Raw genomic sequence first — 16,604 nt, 5'->3', positions numbered from 1 at the left:
GACAGCCATCGATCAGAAATGGTGTAGAGTCTCCTGATTGGGCAGGGGGTTGGACTAGATGACCTACAAGGTCCCTTCCAACTCTGTTAATCTGTAAATCTCACCCATATAAATGCAAACTGATGGAACTCTGGATGAATTTTTTTTTTGCTTGCTTGGATTGCAGCCTTGCAAAAATAAAAACACTGTTTAGAAAGAGTGTTTTTACTATTAGATTACTCTTCCCTGCACCCAACGTATTTTTTTTTCTCCAGAAACTACCATCAAATCTGCTCGCATCTTTTCCAAGAAACTGTGTTTGTTAATTTTGGTTATTTACTTAGCAAGCTGCAGCTTCTGCTTAGAATTGATCTAAGACACCTTTTCCAGCTAACACATTTTATTCAAATGTGTCATCTGGAAAAGGTGTTTTAGAACAATCAACCCAATTCTTCTCCTGCAAAGCACTCACACACAAACTGAGTTAGGAGACAATGAACTGTTAAAAGTTACTTCCATTTCAAAAGCACAGCCTTTTCCTCAAGGCCTGAATTTAAAAAAAAATGAAATTCTCCCTTCCCATCTGGGGGGGAAAAAAAAAACCCCAAGTATATTGAATATACCGCTCCATTTACTCTTCAGCAAAGGGTGAAAAAGAATGAAAACAAGCTTTTAAAAACCCTCCAGGCAAACTTTTACAGAGATGGAAGACCCCAGAACCACGTTTACAAGGCAGCCAATGCACAATACAATGAATCTGAATAAAGATTGAAAACGACTGTGCTTTTTATACTCATGAGCTTCCTTTCCGTAATGCCGAGAAGGACGTCAATGTAATAAAATAAATTAATAAAATAGATTTTTGGTTACTAAATTGGGGACAAGAGCTGAGATGACAAGCTGCTCGCAGGAGACAAGCAGTGATTGTGGGTGCTCCAACAACTGGAGGTTTTTAAGACGAGGCTGGAGACCCATTTGTCTGAAATGGTATAGGGTCTCCTGCTTGAGCAGGGGGTTGGACTAGATGACCTCCAAGGTCCCTTCCAACACATTTATTCTGTTATCCGCCTGCTTGAGGGTTGGACTAGATGACCTCCAAGGTCCCTTCCAACCCTTTTATTCTGTTATCCGCCTGCTTGAGGGTTGGACTAGATGACCTCCAAGGTCCCTTCCAACCCTTTTATTCTGTTATCTGCCTGCTTGAGGGTTGGACTAGATGACCTCCAAGGTCCCTTCCAACCCTTTTATTGTTATCCGCCTGCTTGAGGGTTGGACTAAATGACCTCCAAGTTCCCTTCCAACCCTTTTATTCTGTTATCCCCCTGCTTGAGGGTTGGACTAGATGATCTCCAAGTTCCTTTCCAACTCTGGTTATTCCGGTTGGCATAATCAGCCTCACACTTGGCAGTCAGCAAGAGAAAGGATTCCTTTGATCAGACTTGTTAACCCAACCAACTAGCCAGCCAGCCAGTCTCTCCCCAGCCCTTTAAAACCAGCAAGAAACCAAATCAGAGCTCAAAAGCAAGAGGAAGGATAAAAGAGAACCTCCAAAGCCAAGAGCAGTCAAGACACCTCCAAAACTTCTCAAAGGAGTTGGTGGTGGTGGGGAGATTAGAAGAGAGGCTGGAACCTCGGAGCTCAGATGCAAACGCAGAGTGGGGTGCAAAACGGGGTGACTCCGGAGTAAGCCGATCGCAGCTACTCCGGAGTTACTACGAGGAAAGACAGGAAGCCCAGCCGAAAAGACGCCTCGGGAGGCGGCGGCGGAGGGGAAGCCAGCCAGGACGCCGCGCCGGATAACCCAGCCAACCCAGTCGGGGGAACAGCGCGCTTGGACAGGGCCGTCACGTCGCTTGCTTCTCCAACGCGGGGCGCTCCGCCGGGCATCGCTCCAGCTGCGATCGCTGCAGGGGAAAGCAGACCCTTCCCGGCCCAAGCGCCGGAGAATCTCCCCCTCCCTCCCCAAACATTGCCCAGGCTTGCAAGGCAGCCGGGTAGGCGAGCACCCCAAAACGCTCCTCCGCGGGGCGCTTCCTAAACCCTTCCCCAATTGCAACCACGACCCCCCCCCAAAAAAAATCCTTCATCATCATCATCCTCTTCTCCATCCCGGCCGCCGGACTCACCTGCCCAACGCGGGACCGTCTGCAGCCGCCCGCGGAAGGTAGACGGCGGACGGTACCCCGAACAGCGCCAGCCTCCTCCAGCTCTGCAGCTGTCGACACCCGAAGCAGCCCCTGCTTTTTCTGGCTCCGCTCCCCGGGACTCCCTGCCCTTTTATAGGAGGCGGGGAAGGCCCGCCTCTCTTCTCCTCCTCCCGACCCCTCCTCTCCCCACGTTAGCCCTATGATGGCCAGGTGAGCTGGCCAATCGTGGCGGATGGGCACCTAGCAACACCCAGCGGGTTGGGCGCGAGGTGGCGGCCGGCTCTGGAGAGAAGGGCCAATGGGGAAGAGGGAGAGGGGCGGAGGGAGGCATCCCCTCCCAACCCCCTCTCCCCACCCAGGCAGCTGGGAGGGCAAGGCAACAGCTGGGCGGCCCCGGCAGCCAATGGGAAGCGCGGAGGCCTCGCCAGCATGCGAGGCGGGCGGGAGGATAACAAACGGAGCGAGGGGCGCCTTAAAGCGACCCCGAGATTTCTTCCCCCCCCCCCTCACGTCCCCTCAGGCGGGGTTTTCTCCCCCGAAGGGTCGCTGAGGTTCCCCTCGGGAGGACGGAGGGGTTGGTTGGCACTCGCGTCCCCGTCCTCAAAAGCATCTTCTCAATTCTCCCCTCAGAAAAAATAGACGCGCAACATTCCCACGACCGCGCTTTACACGCGATACCAGCCTGAGGGGATGGGGTGGGGGGCTCCACGCGTCGTCAGAACTGACGTTTTTTGGGGTTTTCTTGATGAAGAAAGGCTGGCTTTTGGTTTTGGGGAGCCTATTGGAGGGGGTCTTTGGTAAAAAAAAAAAAAACACGGTGTGTGTGTGGGGGGGGGGGGGAAATGGCTGACACGAGGGATAGGAGGATGAGTTTCCAAGCCCCGAGGGAGGAAAGGGGCGCGTGTTTGTGTTATCTACTTAAATGTATTGTTATTTTGTAGCAGCAAAATCTTCCACTTATTTGCTTTGGGATAGGGAGCGGCTTTTAAGATGGGCGGACTTCCACTCCCAGAATTCCCTATGCTTTAAGAGGAGTGCATCTTAAAGCATTGCTGGATGGGGGATTCTGGGAGTGGAAGTCCACCAGTCTTAAAGCATTGCTGGATGGGGGATTCTGGGAGTGGAAGTCCACCCGTCTTAAAGCATGCTGGCTGGGGAATTCTGGGAGTGGAAGCCCACCAGTCTTAAAGCATGCTGGCTGGGGAATTCTGGGAGTGGAAGCCCACCCCTCTTAAAGCATGCTGGCTGGGGAATTCTGGGAGTGGAAGCCCACCCCTCTTAAAGCATGCTGGCTGGGGAATTCTGGGAGTGGAAGCCCACCCCTCTTAAAAGCAGGCTGGCTGGGGAATTCTGGGAGTGGAAGCCCACCCCTCTTAAAGCATGCTGCTTGGGGACTTCTGGGAGTGGAAGTCCACCCATCTTAAAGCAGGCTGGCTGGGGAATTCTGGGAGTGGAAGCCCACCTCTCTTAAAGCAAGCTGGCTGGGGAATTCTGGGAGTGGAAGCCCACCCCACTTAAAGCAAGCTGGCTGGGGAATTCTGGGAGTGGAAGCCCACCCCACTTAAAGCAAGCTGGCTGGGGAATTCTGGGAGTGGAAGCCCACCCCACTTAAAGCAAGCTGGCTGGGGAATTCTGGGAGTGGATGTCCACCCCTCTTAAAGTTGCTCACCTTTTACGACTTTCTGACAAGCCAAGTCAAAAGGGAAACCAGATTCCCTTAATGATTGTGTTGCTCACTTTAACAATCGTAGTGATTCACTCAACAACTGTGGCAAGGAAGGTCATAAAAGGGGACGAAAGTGAACAACGGTCTTGCTGTAGCAAAAGAAATTTGGGGCTTAATTGGGGCCGTAAGTTGAGGACTAGCTGTGTCCATCATGATGGCTTCCTTGTTGGGCTTGAGGATGGATGGCCTTGCCTGGAAGGGAGATCCGATGCTGTGCTTCTGATGTGAAGTGACCCTTTTCCAATCCCCTGCAGATGGCTGATTCCCAGAAAGTCAATGTTTGGACATGACATTTTTATTCTGACAACATCGAGTTTTCTTCGGTACATGGCTTTGACATTTTACACACCAATGGTAATACTCATCTTTGAAGCACAGAAATTTCCCTTTTGCCTCCGGCCACGTTAGCAGCGCGATCTCCTTTCGGTTTTCGCCCAGCCACATCAGAGCTGTGTACAGATAGTCCTCGACTTACGACCGCAATGGAGGCCAACATTTTGACGGCTAAGCAAGGCAGTTTGGCCCCATCTTACGACCTTTTCTCTCTCTCTTTTTTTTTTTTGCCACGGTTGTTAAACAAATCACGGCAGTTTTTCAGTGAATCATACGGTCGTTACACAAACCTGGTTTTCCCCGGGGACTTTGTTAGATTAACAGAGTTGGAAGGGACCTTGTAGGTCATCTAGTCCAACCCCCTGCCCAACAGAGGTGGGTTTCAGCAGGTTCTGACCAGTTCTGGAGAACCGGTAGCAGAAATTTTGAGTAGTTCCGGGAACCGGTAGTAAAAATTCTGCCTGGCCCTGCCCCCATCTATTCTCTGTCTCCCGAGTTCCAGCTGATCAGGAGGAAATGGGGATTTTGCAGTATCCTTCCCCTGGAGTGGGGAGGGAATGGAGATTTTACAGTATCCTTCCCCTGCCACGCCCACCAAGCCATGCCCACCAAGCCACACCCACAGAACCGGTAGTAAAAATTCTGTCTGGCCCCGCCCCCATCTGTTCTCAGCCTCCCAAGTCCCAGCTGATTGGGAGGGAATGGAGATTTTACAGTATCCTTCCCCTGCCACACCCACCAAGCCACACCCACCGAGTCACACCACGCCCACCAAGCCGCACCCACAGAACTGGTAGTGAAAAATTTTGAAACCCACCACTGCTGCCCAAGCCGGAGACCCTACCCCATTTCCGACAGATGGCAGTCCAGTCTCTTCTTAAGAGCGCCTAAAACTTCTGAAGGTAAATAAATTGTTGTTACTGTCAGGAAATTTCTCCTAATCTTAGTTATATCTCTGAAACGATAATCCACCAAGTCACAGGTTATCTAGTTAATACTCTGTAGAGATTCTCAATCATCCAGGTCATGGCTGTCCCAAAGGTGCTTTTTCAGGGGGCAACTGGGCTTTCTTGTTTTCCTTTGAAGACGTGTCACTTCTCATTCATTTCTTTATTTAATTTATTTATTAATTTTATTTCTATACCGCCCTTCTCCCGAAGGACTCAGGGCGGTGTACAGCCTGATTAAAAGCACAAGGACAGACAAAATTTAAAAATTATTAAAATGATTAAATAATTGGCCCAACTTTAAAACTCCCAAATTTAAAATCCCATATTTAAAAACAATTAAAATCTTTACATTGATAGCCCGGCCTGGCGGAACAACAAGGTTTTGAGGGCACAGCGAAATACACGGAGATCGGAGATCTTACGCATTTCTGGGGGCAGTTCATTCCAAAGGGCAGGGGCTCCCACAGAGAAGGCCCTCCCCCTGGGTGTCGCCAGCCGACATAATTTGGCCGATGGCACCCTGAGGAGACCCTCTCTGTGGGAGCGGACTGGCCGGTGGGAGGCTACTGGTGGCAGAAAGACGGTCTCGTCCAAGAAACTTCTTCAGCTCTGGCACCTTCCATTCCCTACTATACTATCAGAGCTGAAAAAGCTTCTTGGATGAGAAGCGAAACATCTTCAAAGGAAAAAAAAAAAAGAAAGTCCAGTTGCCTCCTGAAAGAAGCACCTTTGGCTTTAGTTAATATTATTTGTAGTCCTGTTGGTCAAAGTAGCGCATTTATCAAATTATTTTCCCATAATAAATATTTGCAGGTCAACGGACGATTTGAAATTTTTTTTTTTTTTAATTTGATTTATATGCCGCCCTTCTCCGAAGACTCAGGGCGGCTTACAATGTGCTCAGCAATAGCCTTCATCCTTTTGTATATTTATACAAAGTCAGCTTATTGCCCCCACAAACTGGGTCCTCATTTCACCTACCTTAGAAAGGATGGAAGGCTGAGTCAACCTTGAGCCTTGGCGAGATTCGAACCCTGCAGTAATTGCAGGCAGCTGGTCTTAAGCAGCTTAATAACTAAATATTGAGTAACTTAATAATTAAATTAATAACTAAATTGCATGCAAGGGTCAAGGGGTAGAAGAATTTGGGGACCCCTGATCTAGTCCAACCTAGGAAGGTCGGTTGGCTGAGCTGACACCAAACACTGGGCCATAAACTAGAGTTTACAAATCAAAGTAAACCAAACATATCTGCCTGAGTGAGCAGAGGGTTGGACTAGAAGGCCTCTAAAGTCCCTTCCAACTCTGTTACGCAATTATTATATTATGCCTTTGGGTCATGTGAACCAGTCCTTCCATTCTTCTCAAGGAGTCCAACCATTCACCCACTTTCCCAACCTGCTCCCAACACAGAGTTTAGAAGAGAGCTTGTTAAAAAGAAGGCATGGCCTAAAAGGAAGGAATTTCACCTAGAAAGACCTGTCTATCTTTACTCAGGAATGTCTGTCTTTTGCAAAGATAGCTGAATCGGGGACAAAAGCGTAGGCAGGTAGCTTAAGCTGAACTCTGAACTTCCAGGAGCTGAGCTGGAGTGAATAGAAGAAGTTTGGCAGGGTGGGCGGGTGGGTGGGGAGCAAAATTGAGAAGGAATTTCCCGCAGCCTTCAAAATCCTTGCACTGATGAAGTTATCTAGTTGGGTAATGAAACGTCTGCAAGCAAACCGCCAAGCTGAGAGGGCCCCACAGTCCTCCCCCTCTTCCTCCCGCTCCTCCCTGCAAACCCCACTCCATTCTAGCAGTGATGATGTTACCTAGTTGGGTAATGAAACGTTTACAAGAAAAAAACCCAGCTCAGAGACCATCAAGGGACCCCACAGTCCTCCTCCTCCTCCTTCCAAACCCCATTCCATTCTAGCACTGATGATGTTACCTAGTACGGTAATGAAATGTCAGATTATTCATGAACTGGCAGAGACATGGTAACAAAGTCAGCCAATGAATAGGCATAGCAACTATGTCAGCCAGACTGGAGCCAGGGTGTGTCTTAGTCTGCAGCTTCTGAGTCTGTGCTGAGAATTGAAACTGAAACCAGTACGTTGAAGAAGAATCAACTATTGGTATTGTAAAACTTACTTCATCTGTTATTATGTATATAAAGAGAAATTAATGAATCTTGCTGAATCAGTTATCCATGTGTGCTTCTGGATTTGATTTTTGCAAGAAACTCTGATAAAACATCTGCAAGAAAACAGCTCAGAGAGTATCAGCATCCCCTCAGTTCAACCTCGAGCTAGAAATATTCTCTTTATCTGTACAGACCAATACTGTATCTATACCATCATTTCCACAAAAAAAGGAGAAATATAAATCAGATAAGGTACTCGATTTCAATTTTCAGCGTTATGAATCTAACCACTGGTACATTGCACGCAGTGGTTTATCTCAAGACTTGGAAGGAATCTCAGAGGTCATCTAGACTAACCCCCTCCTCAGTGCAGGATCTGCTAGAGCACTATTTTTCAAACCTGGCAATTTTGAGATTTGTGGATCGCAACTCCCAGAATTCCTCAGCCAGCATGTGTTAAAAATGAGTGGATTTCAACTCCTAGAATTCCCCAGCCAACATACTTTAAGAGGAGTGACTTCCACTCCCAGAATTCCCCAGTCAGCATGCTTTGAGAGGGGTGGACTTCAGCTCCCAGAATTCCCCAGCCAGGCATGCTTTAAGAGGGGTGGACTTCCACTCCCAGAATTCCCCAGCCAACATACTTTAAGAGGGGTGGACTTCCACTCCCAGAATTCCCCAGCCAGCATGCTTTAAGAGGGGTGGACTTCCACTCCCAGAATTCCCCAGCCAACATACTTTAAGAGGGGTGGACTTCCACTCCCAGAATTCCCCAGCCAACATACTTTAAGAGGGGTGGACTTCCACTCCCAGATTTCTGCAGCCAGCATGCTTTAAGATGTGCAGACATACATTCGCATGCCAGCCGGGAAATTCTGGAAGTTGAAATCCACACATTTTAAAATGTCCAAGATTGAAAAACCCTGATGTAAATCAAGATTGGTCCTCTCCAGATGCACCGGATAGATAAAAAATTTAAAATTCAGCACATCTGGAGGTCATCAGCGTGTAGTAACCCAACGACTGAGCCAGAACAACAAGTTTTGCAAGCACGGAAACTTAGAAAAAGCAAGAACTTCATCTCCTGAGCTCTCGTTTATGTCACCACGAGCCCTTTTCACGTTTGCCAGAGGGGAAAACAGCTCTGCGGTTTTTGTATTAAGATACAATCTGGTTTTGACAAACCACACCGGCCCTTTCCTCGGAGCAACGCAGAGCTAGAATGCTGACTTTGAAGTCAAGAGCTTCTCAAGCAGATAATTGCAGTGGAAACAAAACAGAAAAAGTTGACAACTGGAAGACAGAAAGGGAGGCAGAAATCCTACACCAGGTAAATGTCCTTGCAAATCCTGGTTGTTCTCGTAATATTTAGAGTTTTAGAATTTTTAGAAGCACCAATGCAGCAGTTTTTGTCCTGAAAATGTGTAAACTGTAAGCTTGTTTACCTCTAAACTTTATTTAAGCTTGGGCCCTTCCGTTCCCAAGTCAAAAATGGTTGTGTTGGTAGGCGAACTTCACTTGAGTTGGGTACAGAAATATCCTAGTCAGGAAGCACAAGCTTTAAAAATACAGCTTGTGGCTAGCGGTTTCTCACCTCCGGTACATCCGAGTTTACCCACTGAATTTGACGGGGAGTTAAATGTTTGCTAACTCGGTTCACCACAGTGAGAAATATCAGTTATGCGTGGCTTGAAAAAAAAAAGAATTGCTCTCTTTAATTTTACTTGCACCTTTGGTGGGCCGCTCCTTATAGCTGAAAGTGAAGACTGTAAAAATATCCAAAATTACACAAGAATCCAGAATAAAGATTTTTGTTTGGGTTTCCTTTTTAGGCCCCAGAATAGAATCACGGGGAAACAGAATGACAGGGATTGAGATAATATATTGGCGGCTGAACATCCAAGGTTTCAATGGAAGGGAATATAAACCATCATTCATCGTCATTTTAGACATTGTCTATCTACTGTCTAACTAAGGCCTCTTCTGCATGTTTCCAATCTATACAATACTGTGTTGTATTCAGGGTTTTTGAAGCTGTGAAAGCTTGATGGTACTCAGAATTAGAGTTGGGAGGGACCTTAGAGGTCTTCTAGTCCTACCCCCTTCCCCTCAAGCAGGAAACCCTATATCATCATCATTTAACAACCCCCATAATCTTTTATGGGGTGGAGTCTGGGCAACTGAATGGAGCTAGCAGAGCATTTAATAGCCAGATGCCCTTCCTGTCGCCCAGGGGTGAAATGGTACCGGTTCACTCCGGTTCAAGCAAACTGGTAGTTAAAGAAGCTACTGGTTCCTCCCAATTGGTACTTCCGACGATCAGCTGTGCCGCACAGTTTAGCTTTGCTAGAAAGCAGGAAATCCTGCTTTCTAGCAAAGCTAAACCGCGCAGCACAGCTGATCCGCCCCGTCGCTGTTCTACTTACCTTCCAAAGCCTCCTTTTGGTACATGCTGCACATGTGCATGCGGGCGCAGTGCGCATTTGGTGCACACTGCACATGCACGGCCAGCGAACTGGTAGGAAACCAGTTCAGATTTCACCACTGCTGTCGCCAATGCAGAGATCCGTTCAGCAGATATACACTCATTGTGCCCAGAGAGAGAGAAATATCAGCCTCTACCTAGGATCGAACTCACAGTCTCCTGATTGTGAGATGAGAGCGCCACCTCTAGGCCACTATACCACTCTTCAGGAAACCCTATATCATTCCAGGCAAATGCTTGTCCAATCTCTTCTTAAAAATTTCCAATGTTGGAGCATTCACAACTTCTGGAGGCAAGTTGTTCTACTGATTAATTGTTCTCACTGTCAGGAAATTTCTCCTTAGTTCCAGGTTGCTTCTCTCCTTGATGAGTTTCCATCCATTGTATCTTGTTCTGCCTTCAGGTGCTTTGGAGAATAGCTTGACTCCCTCTTCTTTGGGGCAGCCCCTGAGATACTGGAACACTGCCATCATGTCACCCCTGGTCCTTCTTTTCATGAAGGATTCCATGAAGATTAAGGGCAATTAAAACAATATAAATATTAGGGACATCGATAGCAAATGTTGTAAGGCACTCTAGAGCGATGTTTCTCAACCGTATGAATTTAAGATGTGTGGAGTTCAACTCCCAGAATTCCCAAATCAGCATTCTTTAAGCTGATGGACTTCAACTTCTCCATAATCATGCTGGCTAGGAAATATTGGGAGTTGAAATGCACCTATCTGACAGTTGCCAAACTTGAAAAACAGTGATTTTTTGTTCTTTTGGCCTAGTGGTAAAACTGTGAAACAAAAGTAGAATAGAATAGAATAGAATAGAATAGAATAGAATAGAATAGAATAGAATAGAATAGAATAGAATAGAATAGAATAACAGAGTTGAAAGGGACCTTGGAGGTCTTCTAGTCCAACCCCCTGCTTAGGCAGGAAACCCTACACCACTTCAGACAAACGGTTATCCAACATCTTCTTAATTCTTCTCAAAACTGATTTCTTAGGGTTTCACTTTTGATTCTGTTTCTCTGAAGTTTTTTTTTTTAAAAAAACCATCAAAGATTAGACATAAAAGTTATATTCATACACTCCCTAAGCCAGTTTTCTTAACCATCTTTTACCGTATCCCATTTGGATAAGTTCAGACCATGGTGGCTAATTTTACAGAACCTGTGAAGATGATCACCAATAAATTTGCCTCCAGAAGTTGTAAATGTTCCAACACTGGAGGTGTTTAAGAAGAGTTTGGACAACCCTTTGTCTGATATGGTATAGGGTTTCCTGCCTAAGCAGGGGGTTGGACTAGAAGACCTCCAAGGTCCCTTCCAACTATTCTATTCTATTCTATTCTATTCTATTCTATTCTATTCTATTCTATTCTATTCTATTGCTGCCCTGAGTCTTCGGAGAGGGGCGGCATATAAATTGAATTAATTAATTAAATAATTAAATTATTCTCACAGTGACGAAGTGGCAGGACTGTTCCCTCCCAGCAAAGCCTCACATTGAAACTTTTTCGTTTCAGAGAGATGCAGCATTTTCTTGGAAACTGAAGGAAAAATGCATGTTTATTTTAGAGAATCCTAAATCATTCACATGGAGACTTAAGAAATGAGATACTCTCTGTCAAATTAATTCTAATGCACAGGGATGGGATTGAATGAGGAACTCTTTAGGTTGGTCTGCCCCCTGGTGGCAAATGAAAATATTGCGACTTCTTTAAAAAGTGGAAAATGCCAATTCTTTTATCATTTGGTAGATTGATATCCTGATTTTTTTTTTTTCAGGGCGGGCTTAGAAGTGGCATACATTGTATTTTCTATCTCTCAGCCCTTTTCTCTGTAATAACACAGGTAGACCAGAGCATCCTAAGAAAGGACTGCTTAGCCCAAAATCTCCCAGTAAGATTTCTGTGGCTGAAAACACGTATGAACTGATCCTGCTAAGAATCCAAATCAAACATGAACTTTTCTTTTTATTGATAGTCCTCGACCTATGACCACAATTGGGACAAGCAACGCTGACTGGGGAATTCTGGGAGATGAAGTCCACACCTCTTAAAAGGGGCCCAGGCTGAAAAACACAGCTCTGTTTAAACACCTCCAGCTCTTCCCACTGGGAATTTCTTCCTTATTAACCAGCTGAAATCTACCTGGCATTTAAACCCTTTTTTATTTTCCATCCTGCCTTTTAGAAAAACAGCAATTCTTCCCTGTCTTCTGCATGAAAAGTTCTTTAGATCAGGGATCTCCAACCTTGGCCATTTTAAGACTTGTGGACTTCAACTCCCAGAATTCCCTAGCCAGAGGACTCATATTTATGACGGTCCTGGGGTCACGTGATCTCCTTTTGTGACCTTCTTGAGAAGCAAAAACAATGGGGAAGCCAGCGAATAATTTAACAGCTGCACTGATTCCCTTAACAACCATGGCAAGAAAGTAAAATGGGGCAAAATTAATGCCTATCTCACTTAGCAATGTAAATTTGGGGCTCAATTGTTGTCGTAAGCTGAGGACTACTTGTGTACTATGTCTCCTCTTCTCCAGCTTTCCAGTTAGTCCTTGATCCTCTTGGCTGCTCACTTTTGAGGTATCCACAGGTACCTCGTGCCATCCTCCAGTCCAGACCACCGTATCTCAACATCTCAGCATCTTTGGCTACTGTTCCAGCCATCTTCTAACAAACAAAGTCAACGGGAAAAAGCTGGATTTGTTTAATAACCACGTGATTCTCTTACAGCAAGAGCTTGTAAAATTGGGCATGACTCCCTTAACAGCCGCCTTGCTTAGTGACAGATACGCCTTTCCCAATTGTTAAGGTTGTAGGTTAAGGGCTACCTGTAATGTTAGGATACTTTGTTACCAGTAGTGAAATCCAATTTTTTTTTTATTACCAGTTCTGTGGGCGTGGATTGGTGGGCGTGACAAGGGAAGGATACTGCAAAATCTCCATTCCCACCTCACTCCAGGGGAAGGATACTGCAAAATCCCCATTCCCTCCCCACTCCTGGGGGAAGGATATTGCAAAATCCCCATTCCCACCCCACTTTGGGGCCAGCCAGAGGTGGCATTTGCCGGTTCGCTGAACTACTCGAAATTTCCGCTACCGGTTCTCCAGAACCTGTCAGAACCTGCTGGATTTCACCCCTGCTTTGTACCCGGAAAAGCAAAACTGGGCAAGACTCTGTGGCAAAAATGATGTGGAAGTGTAAGAAACTGCTGGATGTGAACAGGTAGTCCTCAACTTACAACAGTTCGTTTAGTGACCGTTCAAAGATACAACGGCACTGAAAATAAGTTGCTTAGGACCGGTTTTCACATTTATATGCCCATTGCAGCATCCCCATGGTCATGTGAATTACATTCAGATGCTTGGCAATTGGTACACAGTTGTGACGGTTGCAGTGTCCCAGGATAATGTGATCCCCTTTTGTGACCGTCTGACAATCAAAGTCAATGGGGAAGACAGAGTCACTTAACAACCGTGGGACTAACTTAACAACTGCAGTGATTCACTTAAAAAATGTGGCAAGAAAGGTTGTAAAATGAGGGCCAAACGTACTTAACAAAATTTATCACTTAGCAACATAAATTCTGGGCTCAACTGTGGTCATAAGTTGAGGACTCCTTATATGGATTTATCCAAATCTACTAAAGAGAACCAGAATGGGACAACTTGTGACCTCCAACTCACTGTGTGGGACAACTCACCGCAGGACTATTTAACAATTCAATTTCATTATTCAAAATAAATAAATATTTTAATTTATGCCATTCACGTTTCTTTTTGTGCCTCCTTTTGCATCCTTTCTTTCATGATACTATTCCACCATTTCTTTGATATTAGTGTAACTCTTGTCCCACAGTAAGTTGGCCACGGTGAGTTGGCCATGACAAGTTGGCCACAGTGAGTTGGCTGAGGTGAGTTGGCCGTGGCAAGTTGGCCATGTTGAATTGGCTATGTTGAGTTGGCCGTGACAAGTTGGCCATGGTGAGTTAGCCTTGGTGAGTTGGCCGTGACAAGTTGGCCATGGTGAGTTGGCCATGGTGAGTTGGCCATGGTGAGTTGGCCGTGGCAAGTTGGCCATGGTGAGTTGGCTGTAGCAAGTTGGTCCTGATGAGTTGGCCATGGCAAGTTGGTCCTGATGAGTTGGCCATGGCAAGTTGGCCCTGGTGAGTTGGCCCTGGTGAGTTGGCCATAGTGAGTTAGCCTTGGTGAGTTGGCCGTGACGAGTTGGCCGTGACAAGTTGGCCATGACAAGTTGGCCATGGTGATTTGGCTGTGGCAAGTTGGCCATGACAAGTTGGCCCTGGTGAGTTGACTGTGGCGAGTTGGCCCTGGCGAGTTGGTGCTGGCCCTGGTGAATTGCCCGTGGTGAGTTGGCCGTGGCAAATTGTCATAGACCCAAAGAAAACATTCTGCAGTCTAAGCTAATGATGAACTCAGCTTTGCCAGTTGGAGCAGAGAACTCAAGGAATATGTTTTTCCTTTCTAAATTGAATCTGTCTGCCATTACCTTTTCCGTGTGAGGGAAAGCTCAATTCCCGTAATGTTAACCCTGTTGGGGCTACTCTTTAGAGAGACCAAGACAAAGTGACATTCCTCAAACGATTGGGGGGGAAAATAGGCCCATCTCTAATCCAAGCCCCCATTTAATCATTTTCTAGCAACATCCGAAGAGACTGCTAGCTTGGAACTCAACTGCGCTTTTTACGAGTAGTCTTCGCTTCATGTCCGCTCATACAATGACCAAAGTTACGAGACAGCTCTTGAACGAAGGGGACTTACAACGGTTCTCGGCACTTCATCCCAGCAATAACATGATTGTGATTTGGGTGCTTGGCAATCGGCTTGCAATTATGATATCGCAAGCATCTCGTGGTCACATGATCCCCATCTGGGACCTTCCCTGCTGGCTTCCGATAAGTGAAGTCACTGGGGAAGGCAGCGGGAAGTCAAAAATGGGATTGTGGGACTGCAGGATCGTGCAGGATTTGCTGAACAATGGCAATTGGGACATGGACGTTATGGCTTTATGATCGTACCATTTAAGGATGGAGTTCCCGGTCTTGATGATCGCTGGTAAACGAGGACTTACCTGTGGAGAATGTAGAACTCTCTTTTTCCCTTTGAAGATCGCATACAGGTAGTCCTTGACTTACAACAGTTCGTTTAGTGACTGTTTGGAGTTACGACGACACTGAAAACAGTGACTTATGACCATTTTTCACGACTGTTGCAGCATCCCGGTGGCCACGTGAACAAAATTCAGATGATTGACAACTGACTTGTATTTATGACAGTTGCAGTGTATTTAGTTAACAACCCCGTGGTTTGCTTAATGACCACATGATATGCTCAATGACTGTGGTGATTCGCTTTATCCTTTTTAATTTTAATTATAAAATTTAATCCAGTTACGTGGGGCCCCGCTTAACCACCACAATGATTTACAGGCAGTCCTCGATTTACGGCAACTATTGAGCCCAACATTTCTGTTAAGAGAAAATTTGCCAAGTGAGTTTTTCCCCATGTTACGATTTTTCTTGCCACAGTTGTTAAGTGAATCATAGCAGTTATTTAGTAACCCGGTGATTAAGTGGAATTTAGCTTCCCCGTTGACTTTGCTTGTCAGAAGGTCGCAAAAGGGGGATCCCATAATCCTGGGACATGGCAACGGTCACAAGTATGAACCAGTTGCCAAGGATCTGAATTTTGAGCACATGAACATGGGGATGCTGCAAAAGCGGTAACTGAAAAAACGGTCATGGGTCACTTTTTTTTTTTGTGCCGTCATAACTTTGAAAGGTCACTAAATGAACTGTTGCACGTCGAGGACCACCTGTTCTACCAAAATTCCAGGCTCAATTTGCGGTTGCTAACTTCCAACCTGTACTTTGAAAGCAGAAAATCAGAGCGAAAAAGGTAATCTTTGACATAGGGGGAGAATGTTTTTGAATAGCACATTTGAAGAAAGGAAATCAGATTTCGGCACATGGATGGTGAAAGTTTTTTCTTTTTCTTTTAATGCTCTAATCCCAAAACTGCTACATAGGTTGCAGTACAGATTAAAAGCCAAGCTCAGGAATTGCTACAGAGAAGCAGAGTACAAAATCTACATTCCCGTATCTAAAAAAGACATTTTTTCCCCCTCCCAGGTTTTAAGGGCACGTCCGTCCTGTATTCAGGGGCTCTGCTTCCCCCCAATCTGCTTACCTTTAAAAAAAACATGTCACCTAAAAAAAAAAAAGTAAACTAAATTCCATTTTCTCCAGCCGACAGCCGGTGCACCAAATGCCCTTTTAAACGACAAGAGATAAAGTAACCGAAGGACATTTGTCAAAGCAGATATTTTCAACACTGGTGTCAAAGTTTTCTAGGACGGCATTCCTATTTAAGCAACTGTAATCTTCAGCAATACGAAGGGCAGAGGTATTTCTAGACTGGCCACAAAGAGTGCTAATTTTAAAAAAAAAATGCTGAAAAAGTTTGATCTGGGATGGATTGTCAGCCACCTTGGCAAGATCTATTCACATTATGAGGCAGGCCAAACCTGAATTCTAATCTGTCAATTATATATATATATATTGATTCGGATTTGTCAACAAGAAAACGACGACATAACAATAAAATAAAATAAAAAATAATACCTTTTTATCTCTTGCACTAATATTCAAATTTCCCGGTTATTAAACCTCTTTTCCATCCCGGCTCATGACGGCAGAATTTGTTTTTAAAACACTTGACTGACAAATAGAGGTATGGGGCGGCTATTATGGCCTTCTACAATAAATTAGCCAAACAACCCTGATCCTACAGATGCAAAACTGTTGCCATGTTTGAGATCTCAATTTGGCCACTTGAAG

The 16,604-nt window shown here is 45.6% G+C and overlaps 1 protein-coding gene across 1 annotated transcript in view; it reads right to left on the bottom strand.

Annotated features, from left to right (window-relative positions):
- Positions 1 to 2,155, bottom strand: part of YPEL2 (yippee like 2) — an 82,921-nt gene extending 80,766 nt beyond the window's left edge. Inside the window, exon 1 of the mRNA XM_070931993.1 lies at positions 2,106 to 2,155. The gene's annotated coding sequence lies outside the window, so the exon portion shown is untranslated. The remainder of the gene's footprint in view (positions 1 to 2,105) is intronic.
- Positions 2,156 to 16,604: the final 14,449 nt, after the last annotated feature.

The sequence above is a fragment of the Pituophis catenifer genome, unplaced genomic scaffold (genome assembly GCF_029215685.1).
Source record: "Pituophis catenifer annectens isolate HBS135680 unplaced genomic scaffold, rPitCat1.0.hap2 SCAF_1, whole genome shotgun sequence".
Classification (NCBI taxonomy): Eukaryota; Metazoa; Chordata; class Lepidosauria; order Squamata; family Colubridae; genus Pituophis; species Pituophis catenifer.
This window is presented reverse-complemented; position numbering and strand designations above follow the sequence as displayed.